The sequence below is a fragment of the Lepisosteus platostomus genome, unplaced genomic scaffold (genome assembly GCF_059453375.1).
Source record: "Lepisosteus platostomus isolate fLepPlt1 unplaced genomic scaffold, fLepPlt1.hap1 Scaffold_30_H1, whole genome shotgun sequence".
Lineage (NCBI taxonomy): Eukaryota > Metazoa > Chordata > Actinopteri > Semionotiformes > Lepisosteidae > Lepisosteus > Lepisosteus platostomus.
In genome coordinates, this window is record NW_028291658.1 from 1,792,307 (window position 1) to 1,803,730 (window position 11,424).

Genomic DNA, 11,424 nt, shown 5'->3' on the forward strand with positions numbered 1-11,424 from the left:
CGAAGCTCAGCGCTGGGCCGCTGGGCACATCTGACCACAGTTTCCGTAGTGTAGTGGTTATCACGTTCGCCTCACACGCGAAAGGTCCCCGGATCGAAACCGGGCGGAAACAGACCAGACTTCTTCTGTCGCCACGCACAAAAGGGGATTGGGGATTCGCCTAGCGCTGTGATCGAACAGACCCACTCACCTCTTAGTGTGGCGTGATCTGCACAGTGCATGTCGCAGCGCTCCCTGCTTTCACTTCAATGTGCTTCCTGATGTCGAGCCGTGTGCCGTGCGGAGGCTCTGAAAGCGAGAGCAATGAAAAGGTGCACGACGCTGTGTTAGAAAACAGAGAAGTGAAAGGCAGTCCTTTCTCTAAGGAGGTAAAAGAAAAGCTACTCCCCGTCGGGGAATCGAACCCCGGTCTCCCGCGTGACAGGCGGGGATACTTGCCACTATACTAACGAGGAAGACATCGCACGCTCCGACCCAGCGTGCTGGAAGGCGACGCGTGCTGTGATTCCTTTACGGTGCAGAAATGACAACCGAGGAGCCGAAAGATCATTTCAGCATTTCGCGTCTGAACGGAAAACACAAACGACCAACTCGGAATGACTTGCTTTGGACGCTTTTCAAAGCGTTCTTTGTGCACGACGACTGCGCCGCCTAGCAGATACAAATGGGTTGTACAACTTTGAAGTAGCAAATGGAAGAGGGCTAAGCCTCCTCTCTTTTAGCCCAGGTTCGATCTGTCTCCCAGAATCACCAGGGCGCACGCACACACACACACCCGTGCCGTTGAAGTACTCTGCTTCATTTCTAAGGGCAACTCAACATTCACTCCTACCCCGAGTGCAGAAAAGACAGCGTCTGCAGCAACAGCAGCTCAGGTCTCTGCACAGGAGCTAAGCTGCCCCCATCTCCTCTGCTCTGCGGCTCCTACGGAGTGGAGTCCTGCCTGGAGCCGTGTTTGCAGGCGGCGGCTCCCCGCACCCTGTCTGTGCATCGTGTCCAAGAGCTCCTGGGAGGAAGAGAGAGCCCTCCCACTCGAGGGCTTTTCCACGGTCTGTGTGAGGAGGGGCGGGTGTGTCCAGCAGCTTATCGAGCGGAAGCCTGGGGCGGCGGAGAGCTGTGATCGTGCAGACCTTGAGGTGTCACCTCTTTGTCTGCTTTCCCGCCCTCCCTCCGCCCAAGCTCTGCTCCAAAGTAGCCCAGCAACCCCTCACACCTGCACGTGTCACAACCTAAGGTGTGGTCATGAGACACCCATGGGGTGTTGTTCTGTTCTTGCTAATTGTTTCCTGCCCGTCGCAGGCAGGAGTCCATGCGAGGAAGATGCGCTGGACAGAGCTCAGAGGGCGCACCTGGGTGGCTTTCCTTCTGAGTGACGTTCCTGCAACACTCTCCCGCTACTCTTGGTGCGCTCATGCCGCAACACAGGAAGGCTGGAGCAGGTGGCTGTGGGCTCTGTGCACGGCCGAAATAGCTCAGCTGGGAGAGCGTTAGACTGAAGATCTAAAGATCCCGGGTTTCGGTGTTTTGTTTCATCGCGCCCTTTGTTCCTCTCTCCAGCGCCCCCTGCCTAAAGTGACGCGTCCCTTTCTCAGCCCGAAACGCAAGCGAGACACCAGCAGCAGTCCCTGCAGGTTTCCGTGGTGTAGCGGCTATCACGTTCGCCTAACACGCGAAAGGTCCCCGGTTCGAGACCGGGCGGAAACAGCCTCATTTCGCACGCTCCTGTACTTCACAGAGGTATTGAGCGACCGGTCATTTGTTCCCAATGTATTTCCGGTGCCTTCATGCACTCTTGTACCAAACGCACGTTCCTTCTGTATGCGGAGCCGATCATTTGCAATTGGGCTGTGCCGACAGATCAGGACGAGCTCTGTCGGCTCAAAAGCAGCGCAGGACCTGCAAGAACAACAGAAAGATTAGCATCCAGCGGGGGCTTCTTAGTGAGCCCAAGATCTCATCAAGAATCGGCTCCAGCAACAGGGCTGGGCGCATTGTTCCATTCTCCGACCACTCTCGGTGTAAACAAGTCCCTCCTGGTCTCTGCTTGAATTGCACTTTCCTGCGTTTGCTTTGGTGTAACTGGCTTCCCCTGCATGGGCGAATGTGAAGAAGATCCTTAGTAAGTCATTGAAGAAACCCGAGAAGAGGTCGGAGTGGTCTCTGTCGTTCATCAACGATCCAGTCAGGCAGTACTCCTCTGTAAAGCGCCGTTCGTTCACATCAATTGGCTTTTTTTTGCCTTCATTCGTGCAAGTAGTAAAAGCAGACGCCCCTATTCTGCCGTGACCCGGATTCGAACCGGGGTTGTTGCGGCCACAACGCAAAGTACTGACCACTATACGATCACGGCGAGTTACCGACACACACGTGGCAGGGCGGAAAAGGCTGTGCTCTCTTCGTGTGACATAATTCGGGAAAGTCCTGACGTTGCATTTCAACTGAGCCCCAGTATACATCGACCCTTCGACACTCTGAGTGACAACTCTCTTGCGTGTTTTCTCATATTTATGTAGTTAGCTTGCATGATGCCCGGAACAGCAGGGTTGTGCACTCCCATATGGTCTAGCGGTTAGGATTCCTGGTTTTCACCCAGGCGGCCCGGGTTCGACTCCCGGTATGGGAACGTGTCAATTTTGCCTCCTGCTTTCCAAAACATCAGCACTGTGTACGAAGGAGCCGCATTAAAACTACTCAACGTGCGAGAAGAGGGGGCGCTTGTTTCCAGCCAAAACTTCTCGCGTGTGAGACGAGCTGACCATCGCTGCAGGAGGTGGGAGGGTCACTCTGGTAGACAGGGCTGACCTTCGGCAATAGGATTTATACTCTCCAAGATTATATTTGCACTTTCTGGAGAGGCGATTTTCTCCACTTCAGTAGCCCGATTTCGTCGATTGCGTGGAGAGGGCTGTAGAATGTGGCGCCGTCTTTCCTGCTCCGTCCATGACAGGCGTGCTGGTCTCTGGAGAGAGAGCACGGTCCATCAGCGCACCCCAATAAAGGCACTGGAAGCAGCTGAATCGCATTGGCGAAGCTCAGCGCTGGGCCGCTGGGCACATCTGACCACAGTTTCCGTAGTGTAGTGGTTATCACGTTCGCCTCACACGCGAAAGGTCCCCGGATCGAAACCGGGCGGAAACAGACCAGACTTCTTCTGTCGCCACGCACAAAAGGGGATTGGGGATTCGGCTAGCGCTGTGATCGAACAGACCCACTCACCTCTTAGTGTGGCGGGATCTGCACAGTGCATGTCGCAGCGCATCCTGCTTTCACTTCAATGCGCGTCCTGATGTACCCCGGTCTCCCGCGTGACAGGTGGGGACAGGTGACAGGTCCTATACTAACGAGGAAGACATCGCTCTCTCCGACCCCCGGCATCGTGTCCCGACCCACCGTGCTGGAAGCCGACTCGTGCTGTGATTCCTTTACGGAGCAGAAATGACAACCGAGGAGCCGAGAGATCATTTCAGCATTTCGCGTCTGAACGGAAAACACAAACGACCAACTCGGAATGACTTGCCTTTGACGCTTATATACCTCTTAGTGTGGCGGGATCTGCACAGTGCATGTCGCAGCGCTCCCTGCTTTCACTTCAATGTGCTTCATGATGTTGAGTCGTGTGCCGTGCGGAGGCTCTGAAAGCGAGAGCAATGAAAAGGTGCATGACGCTGTGAAATAAACATTAATAAACACATATATAACGTCGAAAACACATCTAACACTAGGAGTATACGGCACTCTGCACAGTGTACGAAGTAAATTATTTTCGCAGTAATTAATTATATTTATTATACACGTGTAAATTAATTACTGCGAAAATAATTTACTTCGTACACTGTGCAGAGTGCCGTATACTCCTAGTGTTAGATGTGTTTTCGACGTTATATATGCATTTATTAATGTCGTCGATTTTACGGTTGCAATTCGACGTTGATTATACGTCGAGGCGACGTATATATACGTATAGCCGTATTTTCGCCGTGAATATACTGTATTCGACGAATCAATGCCCACAGCTTGGCATACAAGGGTTTTGCGGAGGGGTCTTGCCACCTGCCTGAAAAAAAACAGTAAAATGTTTGAGTGCCTATAGAGTTTCTATTTTTATTTTCTTGAGAAAAGTTGATACCATTTCCTGGAAACCCCGTCCCCCATCAGTGCGCGGTGCCCGGGGAAAAATCTGTAGGGGGGCGTCTGAAATTCTGAGCGGGGGTGATATTTCGGTTGAAACGGAGCTGTACGGTGCAGCTACCCAAATGAAATCTCGCAGCTATGCCATTGATTAGTGCTTCATGATAGAAGATATCGACTAACAATCTGGTATTTGCGATGAAGTTCAGTTTCACATTTTTCGTCACTCTCACTGGAGAGTATTGCCTGGAGCGAAAAGTACCATAAGCGTTCATTTTTGCAGCTACATGGACGTTCTGAATCGTTAAGAAAAAATGTTGTAAAACCAACAGAAAGCACAGACTGCTATAACTAGTCCTAGTTATATAACGATTTTAAGTATAATGATAAACTACTGCAAGGAATCGGTCCACCTGAGCAAACAGGATCGTAATGTTGACACTCAATAACGACACTGATATGTGCAGTTCCTGGATGGATAGCCCTCCTGCCCATCAAACAGACTGAGTGACTGTTCCTGTCATTTAGTGTTGTCTGACCATTGACAAAGTACAACTATTTTTTTAGGGCGCAAATTAAGTTAGGTAAATCTTTTTGCCCAAAACTGAAGGGGCAACATTCCCCCCTCCCCCCGTGATGCCAAGCCTGTCCCCATCCTATTCCATAATGTCATTATATATAATACCATACAACAGTGACCGATCCTTACTAACTACATGCGTTAAAATTGCACATCAGCTCATAGCAGGGGGCACATAGCCGCGATGTATTATCAATGTTATATTTCAACCATAATATCGACAACATTAATAAACGCATACGTTGAGAAAATATCGAACCCAGCATATTTTCCGGTTATATACCACAATGCATTGCTAGTATTCGTTGGTCACAATTTTGGACACGTTTTTCAAACGTAGAAGTATATCCGCAAATATCTCAGCAATCCTCTTTTGACGAGTAAGTATGAACAATAATAATACTATCTGAATACATACAGATCTTTCTTAATATTATTTTGATTAAAATAGTACTTGAATAAGCAAAAAATGGCACATAAAATAGTGTGAATGGGGAAGATGACACAAAATCGTTTTGCCGTTTCTCTATTCTTATTCTATGTTGTACTTTCAAACTTTGGGTACTCTTTAATTAGGACAGACTTAATTGCTCAACTGCTATGATGCAAGCCAAATTTTATACATTTATTTCAGTTTTGAGCTTAGTAAACCGTTCACTTTTTAGATTATACTAAAGAAGATATTAATCATCATTTATTTGGGAAGTAATATTATATAATTTTCTCCTAGCTGCGGTGCTGAAGTCCCACCCTACATCAACAGAAAAAGAAATAAAGGAGCATGCAATGTGTTACTTGAAGAATGCATATGAAAGGCAGGGGGCCAGGAGATCTGGACACTGAAAATAATAGGTTTTTGGTTCTAACTGTTAGGACAATTAGACAGGGTTTGCAAATAGTGGGAAAAAATCATCTTAACTTCCATTGTAATATTTTTTTTTCTTGGAAATATAGAAGTTGTACATTTTAAAATGTATATTTGAATCAAAATGTGGTTTTGAGTTAGTGTGTTAATGTAATTAGTTTTGTGTTTGTCATTACTATACTGTATATTGCCATATTACCAGAATTTGTAGCTAAAGTTTAAGACTAGATGTGTTTTTTATGATTATTGCCCATATGTTGATTGTTGATTGATTGTATACAATGTATAATTTGAAATACATATGTTTCAGGTGTGAATGTGTATTTTCAGAATACATTTCTAAATCTAATCATTGGCTTGGTTTACTTGTTTCTACACCTATAAAATCTATCTTTGATGTATAATAGACCTCTACCCATATACGTATAATAGACCTCTAAAGTTATGCGTATAATAGACCTCTAACCATATACGTATAATAGACCTCTAAAGTTATCCGTATAATAGACCTCTAACCATATACGTATAACAGACCTCTAACCATATACGTATAATAGACCTCTAAAGTTATACGTATAACAGACCTCTAACCATATATGTATAATAGTCCTCTAAAGTTATCCGTATAATAGACCTCTAAAGTTATCTGGAACTCCAACCATATATGTATAATAGTCCTCTAAATTTATCCGTATAATAGAACTCCAACCATTTATGTATAATGAACGTCTAAACATAGACGTATAATTGACGTATAACTTTAGACGTATATTAGAATTTCATTCTAGACGAATTGTAGACCACATTTAGACGTATAAGGTATGCGTTTAATAGACGTATATTATACGTCTTTTGCCCACTGGGTGGGCTCCAGATGCACATGGAAGCAATCAAGTGTTTCATCCGAGCTGTTTCAAAGACTGCCCAAGAGCTTTCCTTTCACAGAGGCGCAACGATTAATGATGGGGGTGCACCCTTCAATGCGCCTTACGACTCTAGGGAGTGATTGAGACGATTCGTAGTGTGTGCTCATTTCTCTCTATTCCCCGTGTTGCAGTGGTAGGATGACGTAAATAACTGCTTTGACACGTAACGGCATTATAATCACGTGCAGGAGCTGAGGGCTTTAGTTTTGTTTCGTTTTCCATGGCGTTCGTAAGCGCGCAAATCAAAGGCAAGTCCTGCGTCTAACACGAACGTAAATGCTTTTGAAAGTGCAGTGTGGTGCAGCTTGTAAAATCCTTGTCCACATTTGTGGTTTGTTGATGTTTGTTCTGTCTGCCAAAGTTGCATTTTGACATCCGGACGGGGGGACTTTATCATTTGAACGTGAAGCCAGCCTTAAACCCTCTGAGGTGTGTCTGTCTGCCGGCACGTATCTTGTGAAAGGTATTTTTTTTTTAACGGAGAGCAACTTTAAAAAGGTATCCGCAGCCACCTCGCAGTCCGTGTTTGATTATAGGAGGAATGCGGCGGCGGCAGGCTCGCTTTTGTCGTGGTCGAGTGGTTAAGGCGATGGGCTCGAAATGCGTTGGGGACTCCCCACGCAGGTTCGAAACCTGCCGACTCTGGCGTCTGCCGCATGTCGCCTGTCGCCTTGTGCCTGCGCGGCAGAGGCGAAGTGCCGCTTCTCCTTTCCTGGTACTATAACAACGCGAAATCGCTTGGCCCCGCTGCCATGGACATCAATTCTTCAGATAACCACACACTTTGCCTTCGCACCTCTGGTGCTCTGCTTATGCCTTTGAAAACCTAATGAATAAAGCTGAAAGAACCGACACGATATGTAGGTGCTGGTAAAGCACGCAGTAAAGAACTGTTAACAGCAAGGGTTTCAGTGGGTTAACTGAGGAGAAGGCGTGATCGCTAATTGTTGACTTTTTATTTGGTGTTAGAAACACTCTTACTGTGCATGACGTGCAACAAATGTAGCCACAGAAATTGCATCACGCTTTCATGTATGCTATTGCAGACACCAACGTTGCCTAGATAGAAAACCGAAATAGCCGTGGGTTTGCTTGCTGGTCTGAAGGATCTCTCTTCGAATCTCTATCATTTGTCAATGGAAGTAAAAGGCGCTGCAATCTCATACGTTCAGAATCAAACCCACAGCTGTTGTTCGACTTTATTTCTTGACTAATTACAACTGAGTGTCGCATGAGCAGTTACATAAACTTGTCTGGTATATTTGAACACAAATGCCGTTCTTCAATTAAAACTAACAGTACATTGTCAGGGACATTCAGTTCTATACAAACAAGAGACAGACAAGAGAATATTTCTACCTTTCATGTGGACTACGTGTTGACTTACTGATCGGAATAATAAGAAGACAGAACAAAAAAAGGCACCGCTGGTATTCGGACCCAGGATCTCCTGTTTACTAGACAGGCGCTTTAACCAACTAAGCCACGGCGCCCCGGGAGCGCTGTCCTTTTGCAGCCACTTGGACACACCACTCAGACACATCTGCATTCGGTGTGTGCTCCGCCTGCTCGCTGAGCAAGTTGCCACCTTTACATACAATAGCAACATCGACACCAAGAGAAAGGATGAGAAATGGCTTTTATCTGGAACTTTTCATGTCCAAGGAACTCAATGTGCTTTCTGTGTACAACAGGGCCACTGAACTCCACACTGGCCACTGAACCACAGCAGTGGCTTGCTGGCTTGATGTCTCCCAAGGAAAATGTTGAAATTGCATGTGGAACAGGAAAATGACTCTCAGGTGCCCATTGCTCATTTTCAGACACATTTATGCAATACTTTCACCATGCGTTGAGCAATAGGGATTAAAGATACCAGAGGTAAGGTTTAAAAGTGATTCTGAGGTGCAACACATCAGCGATACAGCTAGGCATCTGAAATGCAGGGTTTGAGATCCCTTCAGGGAACACCGTACCCTAAAGGTACCAGAAGTCCACTAGTATAAGCATTAAATCACTGTCACCCCTGTTACAATGTGATTGCTACATATCTTCATTTCTTTGGTTTTTAAGGAGTAAGAGTGCAGGGGGTCTAAATCTGCGATCCAGTGTGTTGAAGTATTTCACAACACTACCTATAGCCCGTCTGAAAATAAATCCTCATTCTGATTATTGCCCTGGGCATGTACCAATAAATCACTGAGCATATATATATCTCACTGTGTTGAAGCTAGAGACCTGTATGTAATAATATGATGCTAAAATGTTATTTTCACATATATTAATGTAATAAATGATTGCTTATGCTTTATAAACAAACCTAATTAAAATAAAAGCTTAAGTTTTGTATTTATCTTGTACCATAGAACATGATTTTCTTTGTATTTCAAGCCCACAAAGTGTCCAAATGACGCACTACATGATATAAGGAAGATTATCACATGCATATACTTATTATCTTTCTTATGAAAATGCATTCCTTTCATTACCTTTTACTTTTTAAAATGAACTCAAATTGTGTATAATGTAATAATTTAAGTAGAATAGATTCTAATAATATAATGATCCAGTGTGTTGCACTACTTCACTGCTTCACTGCTCTATGCCGTCTGGAAATAAATCCTCAGACTGCTTACTGCCCTGGGCATGTACCAATAAATTACAGGAGCACATCTATATATCACTGCGTTGAAGCAGGAGACACACAATCACTGCAAACACATCCTAAATACAGTGTTCCATCACCTTTGACCTCATCCAGAACATATCATTTCTTGAAAGGGATTGCTGTCCGAATTCACATCTGAATCCCAAACAGAATCTCTAGTAATATACGATCGTTTGTGAAACATGCAAATGACTGTCTCAGGGGCCCATTCCTCATTGTCAGACACATGTATGCAATGCTTTCACCGTGCATTGAGCAATAGGGATAAAAGACGCCACAGGTAAGGTTAGATGTCATGTTCTATGATCATTTCTTTCAGCATTAGGGACTAAATATACTAAACGTATGATGCTAAAATGTTATTTTCACATATATTAATGTAATAAATGATTGCTTATGCTTTATAAACAAATCTAATTAAAATAAAAGCTTAAGTTTTGTATTTATCTTGTACCATAGAACATGATTTTCTTTGTATTTCAAGCCCACAAAGTGTCCAAATGTTCTATGATCATTTCTTTCAGCATTAGGGACTAAATATACCAAACGTATGATGCTAAAATCCTGAAAAAAGGATGTGCTCCATCTTGTCAGTAGATTGGATTCCAAAACTGATTTGGGTCAATATACATTACCTTTGAAGATAAGGTACAGTCTACTGTAGGGAACCATCAACTTAGAAAGCATTGGCCTTCCCTGGGGGTCAGGTAGGTGCAAAAGATAAACCTTTATCCTATCTTTATATTAAGATAAGTGGCCAAGCAGTATTTTTCCAAGTTTCACCAAGCTCATCATGTTGCCATAGTAGACAAAGTTCTATAAAATGTTAAATAACTTTTAAAAAAAGCATCTTGGTCTTTCAGTACTGTACAAGGTGAATTAAACTGTCCCTGGTAATAAAAAGTAATTAGAAGCATCCCAGAAACTTTATCTCTAGAAACATTAGCTGTTTTATATCATGTAATTTAGTGTGATGTTGTCAGAATTCAAGGACATTATCACACACAGAAATTGGTTCAGTTAAATCTAAAAAACACAGCTAACATGGGTTTAAATGTAAAATAGAAGTCTTACCTCTTGTCAAAAGATTTAATTCAAGAAGCGATGTAATAAATGATTGCTTATGCTTTATAAACAAATCTAATTAAAATAAAAGCTTAAGTTTTGTATTTATCTTGTACCATAGAACATGATTTTCTTTGTATTTCAAGCCCACAAAGTGTCCAAATGACGCACTACATGATATAAGGAAGATTATCACATGCATATCGGTATTATCTTTCTTATGAAAATGCATTCCTTTCATTACCTTTTACTTTTTAAAATTAACTCAAATTGTGTATAATGTAATAATTTAAGTAGAATAGATTCAGGTAGGAAATATAGAGTCATGATGTTTATGGCTGACATCATTTTGGGTGAATTTTAAGCTAAGAAACAAAAACATTTACAATGAAGATACCATTGCTTAATTTTTAATGCCTTTAAAAAATAAATACCTCCTGAGAATAATTTGCCACTCCCAGATCCTTGGTAAGGTACTGTTTGAATCCAATCAGGAGAGGAGCATCCAGGGAGTGCTTTCTATAGAGTCCAGCTTGGGCCACTCTCTTCCGGCCTGCTGATACTTTTTAACTATTCAGGGCCTGTAAGGATATAAAACACCGGTTTAAACATTTTATACCTATAAGACAAATAGAATTTTAGTAAAAAATAGATACATCTGAAAAATAAAAAGTCTTACTGCTGATAGAGTTCTTCAGAGCTCACATCTTCCCCTTCCTTATCCACTTCTGTTTCAGTTTCTAGAGCAGCCTCTGGCATCTCTTCCTCCTGGACAGCGGCCTCTTGCTCAGGGCCGCTGGAATGCAGGTAGATTCTTTTCAACATGCTTTTACATAATATGTTGTAACAATGATTTCAAAAAGAAACTACAGAAGCCTTACAGATTAAAAATATCTCACCTTGTGCTCATTTCCCTCTATTCCCCGTGTTGCAGTGGTGGGATGACGTAAATTACTGCTTCGACACCTAACGGCATTATAATCAAGTGCAAGAGCTGAGGGCTTTAGTTTTGTTTCGTTTTCCGTGGCGTTCGTAAGCGCGCAAATCAAAGGCAATTCCTGCGTCTAACACGAATGCTTTTGAAAGTGCAATGTGGTGCAGCTTGTAAAATCCTTGTCCACATTTGTGGTTTGTTGATGTTTGTTCTGTCTGCCAAAGTTGCATTTTGACTTCTGGACGGGGAGACTTTATC

At 43.6% G+C, this 11,424-nt stretch overlaps 6 non-coding genes across 6 annotated transcripts; 4 read left to right on the top strand and 2 right to left on the bottom strand.

Annotated features, from left to right (window-relative positions):
- The first annotated feature begins 39 nt into the window (after positions 1-39).
- On the top strand, positions 40-112 carry trnav-cac (transfer RNA valine (anticodon CAC)). The gene has a single exon. It is a non-coding gene; the product is annotated as a tRNA-Val (tRNA).
- A 271-nt stretch (positions 113-383) lies between these two features.
- Positions 384-455, bottom strand: trnad-guc (transfer RNA aspartic acid (anticodon GUC)). Its single transcript has one exon. It is a non-coding gene; the product is annotated as a tRNA-Asp (tRNA).
- A 1,176-nt stretch (positions 456-1,631) lies between these two features.
- trnav-aac (transfer RNA valine (anticodon AAC)) lies at positions 1,632-1,704 on the top strand. Its single transcript has one exon. It is a non-coding gene; the product is annotated as a tRNA-Val (tRNA).
- A 574-nt stretch (positions 1,705-2,278) lies between these two features.
- trnah-gug (transfer RNA histidin (anticodon GUG)) lies at positions 2,279-2,350 on the bottom strand. Its single transcript has one exon. It is a non-coding gene; the product is annotated as a tRNA-His (tRNA).
- Positions 2,351-2,551: 201 nt separating this feature from the next.
- Positions 2,552-2,623, top strand: trnae-uuc (transfer RNA glutamic acid (anticodon UUC)). Its single transcript has one exon. It is a non-coding gene; the product is annotated as a tRNA-Glu (tRNA).
- A 442-nt stretch (positions 2,624-3,065) lies between these two features.
- On the top strand, positions 3,066-3,138 carry trnav-cac (transfer RNA valine (anticodon CAC)). Its single transcript has one exon. It is a non-coding gene; the product is annotated as a tRNA-Val (tRNA).
- Positions 3,139-11,424: the final 8,286 nt, after the last annotated feature.